This window comes from Lactuca virosa, chromosome 2 (genome assembly GCF_052849685.1).
Source record: "Lactuca virosa cultivar CGN04683 chromosome 2, Lactuca_virosa_CGN04683_v6, whole genome shotgun sequence".
Lineage (NCBI taxonomy): Eukaryota > Viridiplantae > Streptophyta > Magnoliopsida > Asterales > Asteraceae > Lactuca > Lactuca virosa.
The window spans coordinates 285866557-285884295 of NC_136427.1; positions in this window are offsets into that span (position 1 = coordinate 285866557).

Below are 17739 nucleotides of genomic sequence, written 5' to 3' on the forward strand. Positions count from 1 at the left end.
TTCTGGTTACAATACAGGACTTATTTGTAAAATGAAGCGAATGTCTCACAGAAGTCATTAACGAATTTACATGTAGTGTAATGAAAACCCGTTTTGTATAAATGTACTCTTTAGTAATGAGTTTGTTATGTAAATGTATCATAAACTATATACCTATTATAGTTTATCACAACAAGGGTAGTAGTAGTGTTCATAAACTATATTTGTCATAGTTTACCGAATGTTTGTGTATAATGGATGTAAACTTTGTTTATAAAGATTAATTTATTTACCATACTTATGAAGGTAAAAATCCATTTGTTTACTAATGTATGTCTAATTACCAAGACAAAATGACATATAATGTAATAATATAAAATCACATAATGATATACACCTTGCTCAACAAGTTACAAGGTGTGAATGAAATTGATGGTATTTTTCTAATGATAACATTTCTGTTTCTGTTCTTAGAAAATTTATAGAAAAATCATCAAAGGTCTAAATCAAAAACCGCAAATTTTGTGAGTTTAGAATATATGTCTAGTTTGTTCATAAATTTTCTCATGATTTTTAGTGATCTCCAACTTGTGTGAAAAAGTCCATAATCACAGACTGGTCCGGATTTGTTTTTGAAATGATAGACAGTTTTGTAAAAATCACCATAAATTGTATAAAAATCATATGGAGATGTGCAAGTAGTCATTTTAAAGGTATGAACCTGAACTATTTGCACCTGAAACAATTTTGAAAACTAAAATGTTTAAGTTGACCAAAACAGTCCGTGACTGGAGTTAAACTTTTCTGTTGAAGACTGTTAACTGAGTTTAGTTGTGATTTTGGTGTTTTAACTTGTATTCCCCCCCTTAAAACTTAAGAAAAACATGAAAAGATGGGGGTATGAACTCACCTTATGTGTTATTAGAGGATGGATGTTGGAGAAGAGAAGTGTTCAACTCAAAAACACTTAGAAGATGCCATGACGAATCGAGAACCTAGCATGAAGGTGATGATGTTTGTGTAAGATTCCTATGATTTTGAGTAGAAGGATGTGTAATAATCGTAAGGAGAATGAATTATACTTACCAAGAGTGGAAGAAAGCTTGATAATCAGCCTTGGAAGTCTTGAAATTGAGAGAGAATGGTGAGAGAATTTGGAGTGTGATCCTTGGAGAAAATGAGAGAATGAAAGAAGTATGAAGAGAGGGGATAGATTTTATACTTAGACAAGGAGTGGGGCTGGTCATATAGTGGATATGAGTTGGTCATGTAGTGGAGAAGAGCTGGTCAAGTAGTGGATATGAGTTGGTCATGTAGTGGGTGTGAGTGGTGGCATGTGTCATAAAGTAAAGTAAAGTCATCTTTCCACCTCAAGCACTTCACCCACTAATTATTGGTATGATTGGCCCTAAAAACGTGGGGATTTATGAATTATAGGGTTTTAATTGTTAAAATAAAGTTTTTGGTGAAAATCCCGAGTTAAAATGATGAAAAACGGGCCTAAAACGAAGTCGTAGTCGAAAACCGGGAAAAGAGGGCTGTCTGCAAGAACTCTCGCATGGAGGCCGAACCTGCGAGGCTGCGGTCTTCGGACCCTCGCATGCGAGGCTGCGGTCTTCGGACCTCGGCTTCGGTCTCGTGAGAAGCTTCGGCTTCGGATCTGAGGCCTCGGATGAGAGGCTTCGGTCCTAAAGCTTCGGTTTCGGGTCCTTAAGGCTATTTTACTCGTTTTTACCCCGTTTCAAGCGGTTTTTGACCCGGTTAAGGGTCGGGATGACCCGAATGATTATAAAAAGTTACGGAAACTTTTGAGAGAGATTTAGGAGAGATTTTAATAGAGAGAGAGAGATTGAGTGAACGAGATTGAGAGAGGTTTCGTTTGTGATCTTTTTGAGTGTCCGGCTTCGCAATGCAAGGTCCATAAACCCCGTTAAGCCATGATTTAGTGTCTGACACAATCCCGATGATTATGCAATAGTGTTTTATTGCTTTGGTTCGTTGTTTAGCACTGTTAAGGCTAAGGAAAATCAAACACACGAATTTTCCAAATGATGTTTTCCCATTAAAATAGCGAATTGTACAGTGATTTCATAGCGTAAACCCTAACATACAAGGGTTATTGGAGTTGACCGGTTTGACTTGTTGACTTTGTTTGACTTTGACTTGACCGAAATTTGACGGTTGTCACATTATCCCCCCGTTAGAATGAATTTCGTCCCGAAATTTTCATTTTGACTGGGACTTCAAGAGTTTGGGAAGAGATGTGGATACTTTTGTTTCATCTGATCCTCGCGTTCCCAGGTGAATTCGGGTCCTCGTTTAGCGTTCCAGCGGATCTTCACAATGGGAATACGACTTTGCTTTGTTCTTTTGATCTCTCGATCCATGATTTCTACCGGTTCTTCCACGAAGTGGAGACTCTCGTTGATTTCAATTTCATCGAGAGGTATCACGAGGGTCTCGTCGGATAGACATTTCTTTAAGTTCGATACGTGGAAGGTAGGATGTACGTTATTCAGTTCCTGTGGCAATCGTAGTTTATATGCTACCGGGCCAATCCTGGCAAGGATTTCGAATGGTCCGATGTATCTAGGGTTTAGTTTTCCTCGTTTGCCAAAACGTATTAAACCTTTCCAGGGTCAGAATTTTAATAGTACACGATCCCCAACCTGGAATTCTAAAGTCTTTCGTCTGTTATCTGCGTAACTTTTCTGTCTGTCTCTAGAAGCTTTTAGCCGTTCTCGGATTTGAACTATCTTCTCTGTAGTTTCCCTTATTATCTCAGGGCCAGTAAGGGTGCTATTAGGGACTTGTCCCTTAGCTAGTTGCGTGTCACCCACTTCAGCCCAGCACAGAGGTGACCTGCACTTGCGGCCATAGAGGGCTTCAAATGGTGCAACCTTGATGCTAGTGTGATAACTGTTATTGTACGAGAATTCGACAAGTGGTACATGGATATCCCAAGATTTACCAAAGTCTATCACACATGCTCTAAGCATGTCTTCTAGCGTCTGAATAGTTCTTTCACTCTGACCGTCAGTCTGTGGGTGGTAGGTTGTACTTATGTCCAACCTAGTTCCCATAGCTTTCTGTAGTGACTGCCAGAATCGTGACGTGAACCTACTATCTCTGTCGGAGATAATGGATATCGATACTCCGTGAAGGCGCACTATTTCTCTAATGTAGATCCTTGTCAGCTTCTCCATTTTGTCTGTCTCTTTTATTGGTAGGAAGTGTGCGGATTTGGTTAACCTGTCGACGATTACCCAGATGGTGTCAAGCCCACCCGTGGTCTTAGGCAGCTTGGTAATGAAATCCATCGTAATCCGCTCCCACTTCCACTCGGGTATCTCTGGTTGTTGAAGTAGTCCCGAGGGCTTTTGATATTCTACCTTAACTTTGGCGCAAGTCAGGCACTTGCCCACAAAGGTAGCTATTTCAGCTTTCATGTTCGGCCACCAAAACATCTTCTTGAGGTCTAAGTACATCTTGTCTGAGCCGGTATGCACAGAATAGCGAGTTTTATGAGCTTCGTTCATGACAACGTCCCTGAATCCACCAAATTTTGGTGTCCAGATCCGTTTCATGAGACAACGAACTCCGTCATCCCTGGCTTCAAGATTTTTATCCATTCCTCTCAATGCTTCACCTGTCCTGTTCTCTGGCTTCAAGGCTTCCTCCTGAGCTTCCTTGATTTGTGCGGACAGGTGTGAGTGGATGGTCATGGTTAATGCCTTTACTCGGCGGCCCGAATACTCCTTTCTGCTTAAAGCGTCTGCAACCACATTGGTCTTTCCGGGGTGATAACGAATCTCGCATTCGTAATCGTTTAGTAATTCCACCCATCGCCTTTGCCTCATGTTAAGTTCCTTCTGATTGAGGATATGCTTGAGGCTTTTGTGATCGGTGAAGATGGTACACTTGGTGCCGTAAAGGTAATGCCTCCAGATTTTTAGGGCGAAAACCATTGCTCCTAGTTCAAGGTCGTGCGTTGTGTAGTTTACCTCATGCGTCTTCAGTTGTCTTGAGGCGTAGGCAATGACTTTTCCTTGTTGCATTAACACACACCCTAGACCTTGGTTTGATGCATCGCAGTAAACCACAAAGTCTTCGGTTCCATCTGGTAGGGATAAGATCAGAGCACTGCATAGGGATCGTTTTAGTGTTTGGAATACAGCCTCTTGCTTATCTCCCCAGACGAATGTCACCCCTTTTTGAGTCAGGGTGGTGAGTGGTTTTGCGATTTTGGAGAAGTTTTGGATGAACCTCCGGTAGTAACCGGCGAGTCCTAAAAATTGTCGGATCTCTGTGGGTGTTCTTGGTGCTGCCCAACTTTCAATTGCCTTGATTTTTGAAGGGTCCACATGGATTCCTTCCTTGCTGACTACATGCACGAGGAAATTCACCTCCCGGATCCAGAACTCACCCTTTGAAAACTTTGCGTATAATTTCTCCGCTCTCAGCGTCTCCAGGACTTGACGTAAATGTTGGTCGTGGTCTTCCTTACTTCAGGAGTAGACTAGTATATCATCGATGAAAACAATTACGAACTTGTCTAAGTAAGGTTGACACACCCGATTTATCAGGTCCATAAACGTTGCGGGTGCATTTGTTAAGCCGAAAGGCATCACTACAAATTCGTAGTGACCATAACGCGTTCTGAACGCCGTCTTGGGAATATCCTCCTCTTGGACTCGTAGTTGATGGTATCCAGATCTAAGGTAAATCTTCGAGAAGAAACACGCTCCTTGTAGTTGGTCGAAGAGGTCATCGATTCGAGGCAAAGGGTATCGGTTTTTGATAGTGAGTTTGTTTAATTCGCGGTAGTCAATACACATACGGAACGATCCGTCCTTCTTCTTAACGAACAAAACTGGTGCTCCCCAAAGCGAGAAGCTTGGTCTAATGAAGCCTTTGCTCAGTAGTTCGTTCAGTTGACTGGACAGTTCCTGCATCTCCGCTGGAGCTAGACGGTACGGCAATTTGGCTACGGGGGTAGCTCCAGGAATTAAGTCGATTCGGAATTCGACTTGTCGAGGAGGGGGCACTCTGGGAAGGTCTTCTGGGAATACATCGGGGAAATCGCAGACCTCCGGAATGTCCTTGATGTCTTTCATTCCTTGACCCTTATCTATGACGTGGACTAGGAAGGCGTGGTACTCCTTGCGGAGATACTTTTGAGCCTTGATACAAGAGATGATCTGAAAGTTTGTGTTAGGCTTGTCGCCATAAATGACGAGAGCTTCGCCACTCGGCAGATTAAGGCGAACGGCCTTTTCGTGACATAGGATTTCAGCATGGTGAGGGCATAACCAATCCATGCCAATGATAACGTCAAAGCTTTTTATGGTGACCGGCATAAGGTCGATTTGGAAAGAGTGGTTATTTAAGGTGAGGGTACACCCGGTGTAAATATCGTTAGTGTTCTCTGTTTCTCCGTTAGCCATTTCTACGGTGAACGTGTCTTTTAGTGTTTGATTAAGCAAGCGTTTAAATTGATGGCTCACGAAACTTTTCTCCGCGCCACTATCGAAAAGAATGCAGGCGTAAGTATTGTTGAGGGGAAACGTACCGGTAACCACAGTTGGGTCTGAGACGGCTTCCTCATGACCTATCGCCAGAACTCTGGCCACTCCGCTGGGGTTAGGGTTCCTTGCCTTCGGGCAGTTACGTTTGAAGTGTCCTGCTTCTCCATATTCATAGCAGGTTCGGCTTGCTCCGGCGTTGGCAGCTTGTGCGTTCGGTTGAGCTGGAGTTCTACAGAATCGGGCGGTGTGCCCCTTTTTGTTACAGTTAGTGCAATGCATTTCACGGCATGCACCGTTGTGGTGGTAGCTGCATTTGTTGCACTTGGGCATGTTCCCGGCGTATTTCCTTATCGGAGTGGGGTTGGCAGTGGTTGTGGCGGCGTGCACTGCAACCACTTGTTGTTTCTTGGCAGGGTCTTGAGTAGACAGGTCCTTTTTCTTGTTCCAGAATTTTCTTTTGTTGTTTCCCCCTTTTGCTTGTTCGGAGGTGATCGCTACAGTGCCGTGATTGGCGTTATGGTCGATGCGTTGCTGTGCCAGTTCCTTGGCACTGTCGAAGGTAGTTGGCCTTGAGGCCAATACGAAGTTGTCGAGATAATCCCCATACGTATCTTTCCACCTTCTTGCTTTCAGTAGGAACCATCCCGGGACACAATATGGCTAGATCGCTGAACCTCGAGGTGTATGACAGGATGTCAGATCCTGTCATTTTAAGACCCCAAAATTCTTCTTCCAGCTTCTGTATCTCACCCATGGAGCAGTACTCCTTCATTAACATGGTTTTCAGATCTTCCCATGTTATCGCATTAGCCACTGGGAGCGTTAGTGCCTTGACGTGACCCTTCCACCAGGTGAGGGCTCTTTCAGAGAATGTGCATGAAGCAAATTTGACCTTGCTTGTTTCAGGGCATGCACATATTTCGAAAATGGTCTCGGTTTTCTCGAACCATTGTAGCAACGCTATGACACCTCCGCTTCCGTTGAAGGTTTTGGGCTTGGCGTTAGTAAAGTCTTTGTAGGTACACTCTCTCGAGTGTCCCTGGCCGTCCCCGTTATTAGAATTCGAGACACTACTGCCTGCACCTCCCGAATTACTGGGGTTGATTTGGGCTATCACGTCTGCTACTGCGGCCGTTATCGCAGCCTGGAACATGGCTGGGTTGAACTGAGGAGGTGGTGGTGGAGGTGGTGGAGGTGGTGCAGTCCCAGCTGCTTCGCTGCGTCTAGGATTCCTACGAGGTGGCATTTTCTGCCATTTTACAAGCATGAAAAGACAATAAGTCTTTGATACCAGTCGAGTGTTAAACTAAACATTATTAGTTATTTATATGCATCATGATTCCGACTTGTAAAAATGTTGTAAGAATTCATTCATACTAGAAGTCTATAAACAATGAAATATAGACTTTATGAATTTCGATAGTATTGATTCTCACGAAATGTATGTGATAGTATCCATACCGGGTCCAACCAATAATCACTTGATGTATAATATTTACATGTAATTAAGATTAAATAAACTTTCGAATCTAATGGTTCTGCCCTGGGCCCACAACCAAACAAGGAACCGGATCCAAGGCGGAACCACCATTTCTAGGTCGACATGGTCTCAATTACATATAACTTTGGTTTATATCTCAGGCGATCATAGGTTGAGTACCAGTAAATTTTTATCTGAAAAATAGTTCATGTTATGAATCTGATGTAGTGTTCCCAATAAAACAAATGGCGCGTCAACAACATTGATATAACTTAGTATATAGTACTTTTGAAAACTTTGACCCTACTAGGGGTCTATGCTACATCAATGTACGGAAAATTTTGACCGCCTAACAGATCCCGGAAGTGTATACACTTAAATCGCGAGATCGGACCTAGTATACTAGAAAATAATAGTAATATTTCTTGTACTTATACGAGAATGGGGATAAGGAGGAATGTCGCGAGAAACTTTGGGAACAAGAAGTTGGTTGTCGAAGTTGTGACTACGGCTTTTTGTGTTAAAATACTCCTATAGTATTTTTAAATGTTATGTTTGGTTCTTAGTGTCTTTATTATGGGGCGATGTTAGGTTGTCAGATTTGTTGTCCACTACGTCTATCCCCCAAAATATGCAAGTCACTTCTCGGACAGATATAGTTGATCAGGCTATATCCTTCCTTGACTTGATTCGCATATATCAAGGTATATCCATAGTGTACAACTCCTCTTCTTTTACTTTATGTTTTCCTAGTTATGACACTATACGAGCATGTATGCATTTGTTTATACTTTTGACAAGAAAACTATTTATTTTCTAAAAGTATAGTCATTTGAAAATGTTCAATCAGAGACTTTCAGTCCCAAATGTGTTTATAGTTTGTATATCTTATGTGGTTCGATATACTGAGTTCACTATAAACATTGCTCTGATACCAATCTGTCACACCCCCAAACCAAGGATGGCGGAAACGTCCGGGGGTGGAGGATTTCATGTATAGTATCACAACAACGAGTATAATAGTGATCAAAGTAAACATAACCAACATAAATATAATTGAAAACTTACATCATTGTATGAATTACATGTTTACGAATCAATTACATTATGTTGACAAAATATGAAATGTTTGACGCTTTAACGTCCCATCCTCAAAAGCACTTGTTTACCTGTTTAGTAATTTCCTGAGAATACAAGTAATTTTGAAATAGTGTCAACAATTAAGTTGGTGAGTTCATAAGCTTTTGTATGTAGTTATGAAAACCTTTTCTTGTAAAAGTAGTGTTCGTTCCAGAAAATCCAATATTTTCCTTAATGTATAAATGTAGTCTTAAAAACCCAAAGACCGAAATGTACAAGTAATTTGTCATACTTATAGTAAAATAATGCAAGTTTAAATCGACATAAACTTGTTTGATTTTAATGAAATCTCCGTAAATTCTATGTTTGTTAATACTTAATGTGAGTTATTATAACCATACTATGACCTAGTTGGCCTGAAACGAAGTTCTTCAGGCGTCGAAAATGTTATGACATTTGTCACCTCAGACCTGCCGGTCTAGCTGTTGCATGCAGCTAAGGTGTGGGTTTGTCAGACCCAATATAGATCTATATACAAGTATCACGCTCTCCCTCCAAGAGATTCTGGTTACAATACAGGACTTATTTGTAAAATGAAGCGAATGTCTCACAGAAGTCATTAACGAATTTACATGTAGTGTAATGAAAACCCGTTTTGTATAAATGTACCCTTTAGTAATGAGTTTGTTATGTAAATGTATCATAAACTATACCTATTATAGTTTATCACAACAAGGGTAGTAGTAGTGTTCATAAACTATATTTGTCATAGTTTACCGAATGTTTGTGTATAATGGATGTAAACTTTGTTTATAAAGATTAATTTATTTACCATACTTATGAAGGTAAAAATCCATTTGTTTACTGATGTATGTCTAATTACCAAGACAAAATGACATATAATGTAATAATATAAAATCACATAATGATATACACCTTGCTCAACAAGTTACAAGGTGTGAATGAAATTGATGGTATTTTTCTAATGATAACATTTCTGTTTCTGTTCTTAGAAAATTTATAGAAAAATCATCAAAGGTCAAAATCAAAAACCGCAAATTTTGTGAGTTTAGAATATATGTCTAGTTTGTTCATAAATTTTCTCATGATTTTTAGTGATCTCCAACTTGTGTGAAAAAGTCCATAATCACAGACTGGTCCGGATTTGTTTTTGAAATGATAGACAGTTTTGTAAAAATCACCATAAATTGTAGAAAAATCATATGGAGATGTGCAAGTAGTCATTTTAAAGGTATGAACCTGAACTATTTGCACCTGAAACAGTTTTGAAAACTAAAATGTTTAAGTTGACCAAAACAGTCCGTGACTCGAGTTAAACTTTTCTGTTGAAGACTGTTAAATGAGTTTAGTTGTGATTTTGGTGTTTTAACTTGTATTCCCCCCCTTAAAACTTAAGAAAAACATGAAAAGATGGGGGGGTATGAACTCACCTTATGTGTTCTTAGAGGATGGATGTTGGAGAAGAGAAGTGTTCAACTCAAAAACACTTAGAAGATGCCTTGACGAATCGAGAACCTAGCATGAAGGTGACGATGTTTGCGTAAGATTCCTATGATTTTGAGTAGAAGGATGTGTAATAATCATAAGGAGAATGAATTATACTTACCAAGAGTGGAAGAAAGCTTGATAATCAGCCTTGGAAGTCTTGAAATTGAGAGAGAATGGTGAGAGAATTTGGAGTGTGATCCTTGGAGAAAATGAGAGAATGAAAGAAGTATGAAGAGAGGGGATAGATTTTATACTTAGACAAGGAGTGGGGCTGTTCATGTAGTGGATATGAGTTGGTCATGTAGTGGAGAAGAGCTGGTCAAGTAGTGGATATGAGTTGGTCATGTAGTGGGTGTGAGTGGTGGCATGTGTCATAAAGTAAAGTAAAGTCATCTTTCCACCTCAAGCACTTCACCCACTAATTATTGGTATGATTGGCCCTAAAAATGTGGGGATTTATGAATTATAGGGTTTTAATTGTTAAAATAAAGTTTTTGGTGAAAATCCCGAGTTAAAATGATGAAAAACGGGCCTAAAACGAAGTCGTAGTCGAAAACCGGGAAAAGAGGGCTGTCTGCGAGACCTCTCGCATGCAGGCCGAACCTGCGAGGCTGCGGTCTTCGGACCCTCGCATGCGAGGCTGCGGTCTTCGGACCTCGGCTTCGGTCTCGTGAGAAGCTTCGGCTTCGGATCTGAGGCCTCGGATGAGAGGCTTCGGTCCTAAAGCTTCGGTTTCGGGTCCTTAAGGCTATTTTACTCGTTTTTACTCCGTTTCAAGCGGTTTTTGACCCGGTTAAGGGTCGGGATGACCCGAATGATTATAAAAAGTTACGGGAACTTTTGAGAGAGATTTGGGAGAGATTTTAATGGAGAGAGATTGAGTGAACGAGATTGAGAGAGGTTTCGTTTGTGATCTTTTTGAGTGTCCGTCTTCGCAATGCAAGGTCCATAAACCCCGTTAAGCCATGATTTAGTGTCTGACACAATCCCGATGATTGTGCAATAGTGTTTTATCGCTTTGGTTCGTTGTTTAGCACTGTTAAGGCTAAGGAAAATCAAACACACGAATTTTCCAAATGATGTTTTCTCATTAAAATAACGAATTGTACAGTGATTTCATAACGTAAACCTAACATTCAAGGGTTATTGGAGTTGACCGGTTTGACTTGTTGACTTTGTTTGACTTTGACTTGACCGAAATTTGAAGGTTGTCACAGTATATAACCCTAGTGTATTCATCAGGTGCTTACGGAGTTAACTGTAATAGTTCTCTAATATTTGATGAAAACATTCTTTAAGAAAATCATATATTTTCTTTAGTAAAATGATAACCACAATAGTTCCTTCTATAATCACTTTAATTTATACTAGTTATATATAATATAATATTGAACGGACAGTTAAATGTGTAAATCTGCCCTAAGCCCACAACCAAACAAGGAACGGACAGTTAATCCCCATACGTATCTTTCCACCTTCTTGCTTTCAGTAGGAACCATCCCGGGACACAATATGGCTAGATCGCTGAACCTCGAGGTGTATGACAGGATGTCAGATCCTGTCATTTTAAGACCCCAAAATTCTTCTTCCAGCTTCTGTATCTCACCCATGGAGCAGTACTCCTTCATTAACATGGTTTTCAGATCTTCCCATGTTATCGCATTAGCCACTGGGAGCGTTAGTGCCTTGACGTGACCCTTCCACCAGGTGAGGGCTCTTTCAGAGAATGTGCATGAAGCAAATTTGACCTTGCTTGTTTCAGGGCATGCACATATTTCGAAAATGGTCTCGGTTTTCTCGAACCATTGTAGCAACGCTATGACACCTCCGCTTCCGTTGAAGGTTTTGGGCTTGGCGTTAGTAAAGTCTTTGTAGGTACACTCTCTCGAGTGTCCCTGGCCGTCCCCGTTATTAGAATTCGAGACACTACTGCCTGCACCTCCCGAATTACTGGGGTTGATTTGGGCTATCACGTCTGCTACTGCGGCCGTTATCGCAGCCTGGAACATGGCTGGGTTGAACTGAGGAGGTGGTGGTGGAGGTGGTGGAGGTGGTGCAGTCCCAGCTGCTTCGCTGCGTCTAGGATTCCTACGAGGTGGCATTTTCTGCCATTTTACAAGCATGAAAAGACAATAAGTCTTTGATACCAGTCGAGTGTTAAACTAAACATTATTAGTTATTTATATGCATCATGATTCCGACTTGTAAAAATGTTGTAAGAATTCATTCATACTAGAAGTCTATAAACAATGAAATATAGACTTTATGAATTTCGATAGTATTGATTCTCACGAAATGTATGTGATAGTATCCATACCGGGTCCAACCAATAATCACTTGATGTATAATATTTACATGTAATTAAGAATAAATAAACTTTCGAATCTAATGGTTCTGCCCTGGGCCCACAACCAAACAAGGAACAGGATCCAAGGCGGAACCACCATTTCTAGGTCGACATGGTCTCAATTACATATAACTTTGGTTTATATCTCAGGCGATCATAGGTTGAGTACCAGTAAATTTTTATCTGAAAAATAGTTCATGTTATGAATCTGATGTAGTGTTCCCAATAAAACAAATGGCGCGTCAACAACATTGATATAACTTAGTATATAGTACTTTTGAAAACTTTGACCCTACTAGGGGTCTATGCTACATCAATGTACGGAAAATTTTGACCGCCTAACAGATCCCGGAAGTGTATACACTTAAATCGCAAGATCGGACCTAGTATACTAGAAAATAATAGTAATATTTCTTGTACTTATACGAGAATGGGGATAAGGAGGAATGTCGCGAGAAACTTTGGGAACAAGAAGTTGGTTGTCGAAGTTGTGACTACGGCTTTTTGTGTTAAAATACTCCTATAGTATTTTTAAATGTTATGTTTGGTTCTTAGTGTCTTTATTATGGGGCGATGTTAGGTTGTCAGATTTGTTGTCCACTACGTCTATCCCCCAAAATATGCAAGTCACTTCTCGGACAGATATAGTTGATCAGGCTATATCCTTCCTTGACTTGATTCGCATATATCAAGGTATATCCATAGTGTACAATTCCTCTTCTTTTACTTTATGTTTTCCTAGTTATGACACTATACGAGCATGTATGCATTTGTTTATACTTTTGACAAGAAAACTATTTATTTTCTAAAAGTATAGTCATTTGAAAATGTTCAATCAGAGACTTTCAGTCCCAAATGTGTTTATAGTTTGTATATCTTATGTGGTTCGATATACTGAGTTCACTATAAACATTGCTCTGATACCAATCTGTCACACCCCCAAACCAAGGATGGCGGAAACGTCCGGGGGTGGAGGATTTCATGTATAGTATCACAACAACGAGTATAATAGTGATCAAAGTAAACATAACCAACATAAATATAATTGAAAACTTACATCATTGTATGAATTACATGTTTACGAATCAATTACATTATGTTGACAAAATATGAAATGTTTGACGCTTTAACGTCCCATCCTCAAAAGCACTTGTTTACCTGTTTAGTAATTTCCTGAGAATACAAGTAATTTTGAAATAGTGTCAACAATTAAGTTGGTGAGTTCATAAGCTTTTGTATGTAGTTATGAAAACCTTTTCTTGTAAAAGTAGTGTTCGTTCCAGAAAATCCAATATTTTCCTTAATGTATAAATGTAGTCTTAAAAACCCAAAGACCGAAATGTACAAGTAATTTGTCATACTTATAGTAAAATAATGCAAGTTTAAATCGACATAAACTTGTTTGATTTTAATGAAATCTCCGTAAATTCTATGTTTGTTAATACTTAATGTGAGTTATTATAACCATACTATGACCTAGTTGGCCTGAAACGAAGTTCTTCAGGCGTCGAAAATGTTATGACATTTGTCACCTCAGACCTGCCGGTCTAGCTGTTGCATGCAGCTAAGGTGTGGGTTTGTCAGACCCAATATAGATCTATATACAAGTATCACGCTCTCCCTCCAAGAGATTCTGGTTACAATACAGGACTTATTTGTAAAATGAAGCGAATGTCTCACAGAAGTCATTAACGAATTTACATGTAGTGTAATGAAAACCCGTTTTGTATAAATGTACCCTTTAGTAATGAGTTTGTTATGTAAATGTATCATAAACTATACCTATTATAGTTTATCACAACAAGGGTAGTAGTAGTGTTCATAAACTATATTTGTCATAGTTTACCGAATGTTTGTGTATAATGGATGTAAACTTTGTTTATAAAGATTAATTTATTTACCATACTTATGAAGGTAAAAATCCATTTGTTTACTGATGTATGTCTAATTACCAAGACAAAATGACATATAATGTAATAATATAAAATCACATAATGATATACACCTTGCTCAACAAGTTACAAGGTGTGAATGAAATTGATTGTATTTTTCTAATGATAACATTTCTGTTTCTGTTCTTAGAAAATTTATAGAAAAATCATCAAAGGTCAAAATCAAAAACCGCAAATTTTGTGAGTTTAGAATATATGTCTAGTTTGTTCATAAATTTTCTCATGATTTTTAGTGATCTCCAACTTGTGTGAAAAAGTCCATAATCACAGACTGGTCCGGATTTGTTTTTGAAATGATAGACAGTTTTGTAAAAATCACCATAAATTGTAGAAAATCATATGGAGATGTGCAAGTAGTCATTTTAAAGGTATGAACCTGAACTATTTGCACCTGAAACAGTTTTGAAAACTAAAATGTTTAAGTTGACCAAAACAGTCCGTGACTCGAGTTAAACTTTTTTGTTGAAGACTGTTAAATGAGTTTAGTTGTGATTTTGGTGTTTTAACTTGTATTCCCCCCCTTAAAACTTAAGAAAAACATGAAAAGATGGGGGGTATGAACTCACCTTATGTGTTCTTAGAGGATGGATGTTGGAGAAGAGAAGTGTTCAACTCAAAAACACTTAGAAGATGCCTTGACGAATCGAAAATGAGAGAATGAAAGAAGTATGAAGAGAGGGGATAGATTTTATACTTAGACAAGGAGTGGGGCTGTTCATGTAGTGGATATGAGTTGGTCATGTAGTGGAGAAGAGCTGGTCAAGTAGTGGATATGAGTTGGTCATGTAGTGGGTGTGAGTGGTGGCATGTGTCATAAAGTAAAGTAAAGTCATCTTTCCACCTCAAGCACTTCACCCACTAATTATTGGTATGATTGGCCCTAAAAATGTGGGGATTTATGAATTATAGGGTTTTAATTGTTAAAATAAAGTTTTTGGTGAAAATCCCGAGTTAAAATGATGAAAAACGGGCCTAAAACGAAGTCGTAGTCGAAAACCGGGAAAAGAGGGCTGTCTGCGAGACCTCTCGCATGCAGGCCGAACCTGCGAGGCTGCGGTCTTCGGACCCTCGCATGCGAGGCTGCGGTCTTCGGACCTCGGCTTCGGTCTCGTGAGAAGCTTCGGCTTCGGATCTGAGGCCTCGGATGAGAGGCTTCGGTCCTAAAGCTTCGGTTTCGGGTCCTTAAGGCTATTTTACTCGTTTTTACTCCGTTTCAAGCGGTTTTTGACCCGGTTAAGGGTCGGGATGACCCGAATGATTATAAAAAGTTACGGGAACTTTTGAGAGAGATTTGGGAGAGATTTTAATGGAGAGAGATTGAGTGAACGAGATTGAGAGAGGTTTCGTTTGTGATCTTTTTGAGTGTCCGTCTTCGCAATGCAAGGTCCATAAACCCCGTTAAGCCATGATTTAGTGTCTGACACAATCCCGATGATTGTGCAATAGTGTTTTATCGCTTTGGTTCGTTGTTTAGCACTGTTAAGGCTAAGGAAAATCAAACACACGAATTTTCCAAATGATGTTTTCTCATTAAAATAACGAATTGTACAGTGATTTCATAACGTAAACCTAACATTCAAGGGTTATTGGAGTTGACCGGTTTGACTTGTTGACTTTGTTTGACTTTGACTTGACCGAAATTTGAAGGTTGTCACAGTATATAACCCTAGTGTATTCATCAGGTGCTTACGGAGTTAACTGTAATAGTTCTCTAATATTTGATGAAAACATTCTTTAAGAAAATCATATATTTTCTTTAGTAAAATGATAACCACAATAGTTCCTTCTATAATCACTTTAATTTATACTAGTTATATATAATATAATATTGAACGGACAGTTAAATGTGTAAATCTGCCCTAAGCCCACAACCAAACAAGGAACTGGAAATGAGGCGGAAGTCACACATTAATTATATATAACTCTGATGTATAAACTAAGGTATTATTGAATTAACCATTTAAGGTCCTTTATGTTATACTAGTTTAATAAGAAGTATTAAACCTTTTATAAATAAGTTTCTAGTTTCACTAACTCTATTGTGAAACATTGTTTTTGATAATAAGTGTTATTGTTTTTCAGAAAGTTCTATTGAGACTGATTACCTTAAAAGAACGATGTTTACCATAGAAAATCCTACATTTTCTATAAAGCTGACTGGTTGTCTAAGTTGTTCCAAGTTTGAAAAGCATAAGTACAAATAATGTACTTACTGTAATGTTATCTAGTTTTGTTGATAAGTTAGACTATCTAAAGACTTGGTTGTTCTGGAATCCTGATACGACGATACTACCCTCCTATGATCACTTAATACATACGAGTTGTGTATAACCGAGATCGAACAGACAGTTGAATGGGTGAATCTGCCCCAAGCCCACAACCAAACAAGGAACAGGAAGTGAGGCGAAAAGCACACATTCAACTGTCTATCGTACTTCATATTTATCTAACCCAATAGTATATACTATGTAATCACATAGTTAATATCCCTTGAGATCGATCATGAAAAGTATATTACTACGTAAATATATCGTTTTTATCTATTTGTGAGTTTTATGACCATACTAATTGGACCGGTTAAACACGACGTATTGTAGACGTCGAAAAGAATATGGCATTTGTCACCCGCAGACCTGTCGGTCCGACTGTAGCTAACAGTGAGGTGCGGGATTGTCAATCCCGTATAGATATATACACAAATTCACGCTCTCCCTCCAGGAGACTCTGGTCATAAGGGTAGACTTTCACTGGTACTTATATAAGTACTAGAAGACGTGTCTCACAAGCTAGATTAACGACTTTACAAGTAATAATGTGGAAAAACCCTTTTTATTGAATAACAGATAAGTTTATAAAAAGATCCTTTTGTTCCTCAAATTAAACTTATTAAAGTTTATAAGTTTATTGTCACACCCCCAAACCAAGGATGGCGGAAACGTCCGGGGGTGGAGGACTTCGTGTATAGTATCACAACAACGAGTATAATAGTGCTCAAAGTAAATACAACCATCATAAATATAATTGAAAAGGTTACACCATAGTATATGTTTACATGTTTCAAAATCAATTACATTATGATGACAAAATGAACTGTTTGACGATTTAACGTCCCATCTTCAAAATGTTGTTGGTTTCCTGTTTCACTGATTTCCTGAGAATACAAGTAGTTTTGAAAAGTGTCAACAATTAAGTTGGTGAGTTCATAAGAGTTTTGTTTGAGGAAAAAGTCGTTTTCCTTGTAAAAACGATAGAGTATGATTCCAGAAAATCCAATATTTTCTTTATAAAAGTCATGTAGTCCTAAATGTCAAGACCGAAATGTACAAGTATTTTTCCATACTTAAAGTAATTCATGCATGTTTAAATCGACATAAACTCGTTTAATTTAGAAGTAAAACCCATAAATCTTATGTTTTGTTAATACCCCATGCGAGTTATTATAACCATTCTATGACTCAGTCGGCCTCGTAATACGACGTTCTTTAGGCGTCGCAAGTTAAATGACACTTGTCACCTCAGACCTGCCGGTCTAGCTGTTGCATGCAGCTCAGGTGTGGGTTTGTCAGACCCAACATAGATCTATACACAACTATCACGCTCTCCCTACAAGAGACTCTGGTTACAATTTACAGGACTTTTGACTTTGTTACTATGAAGGTAACACGAAGCGAATGTCTCACAATTTATTCATTAACAGATTTACGTGAACTGAACTGAAAACCCCTTGGTAATGAGTTTGAATGGTTAATGAAACATAAACTATACCTATATAGTTTAACATAATTGTTGGTGTTGTGTATGAAACATAAACTATACTATTATGTAGTATATGAAAAACCCATTTGTTTTGAGAGTAAAACCTTT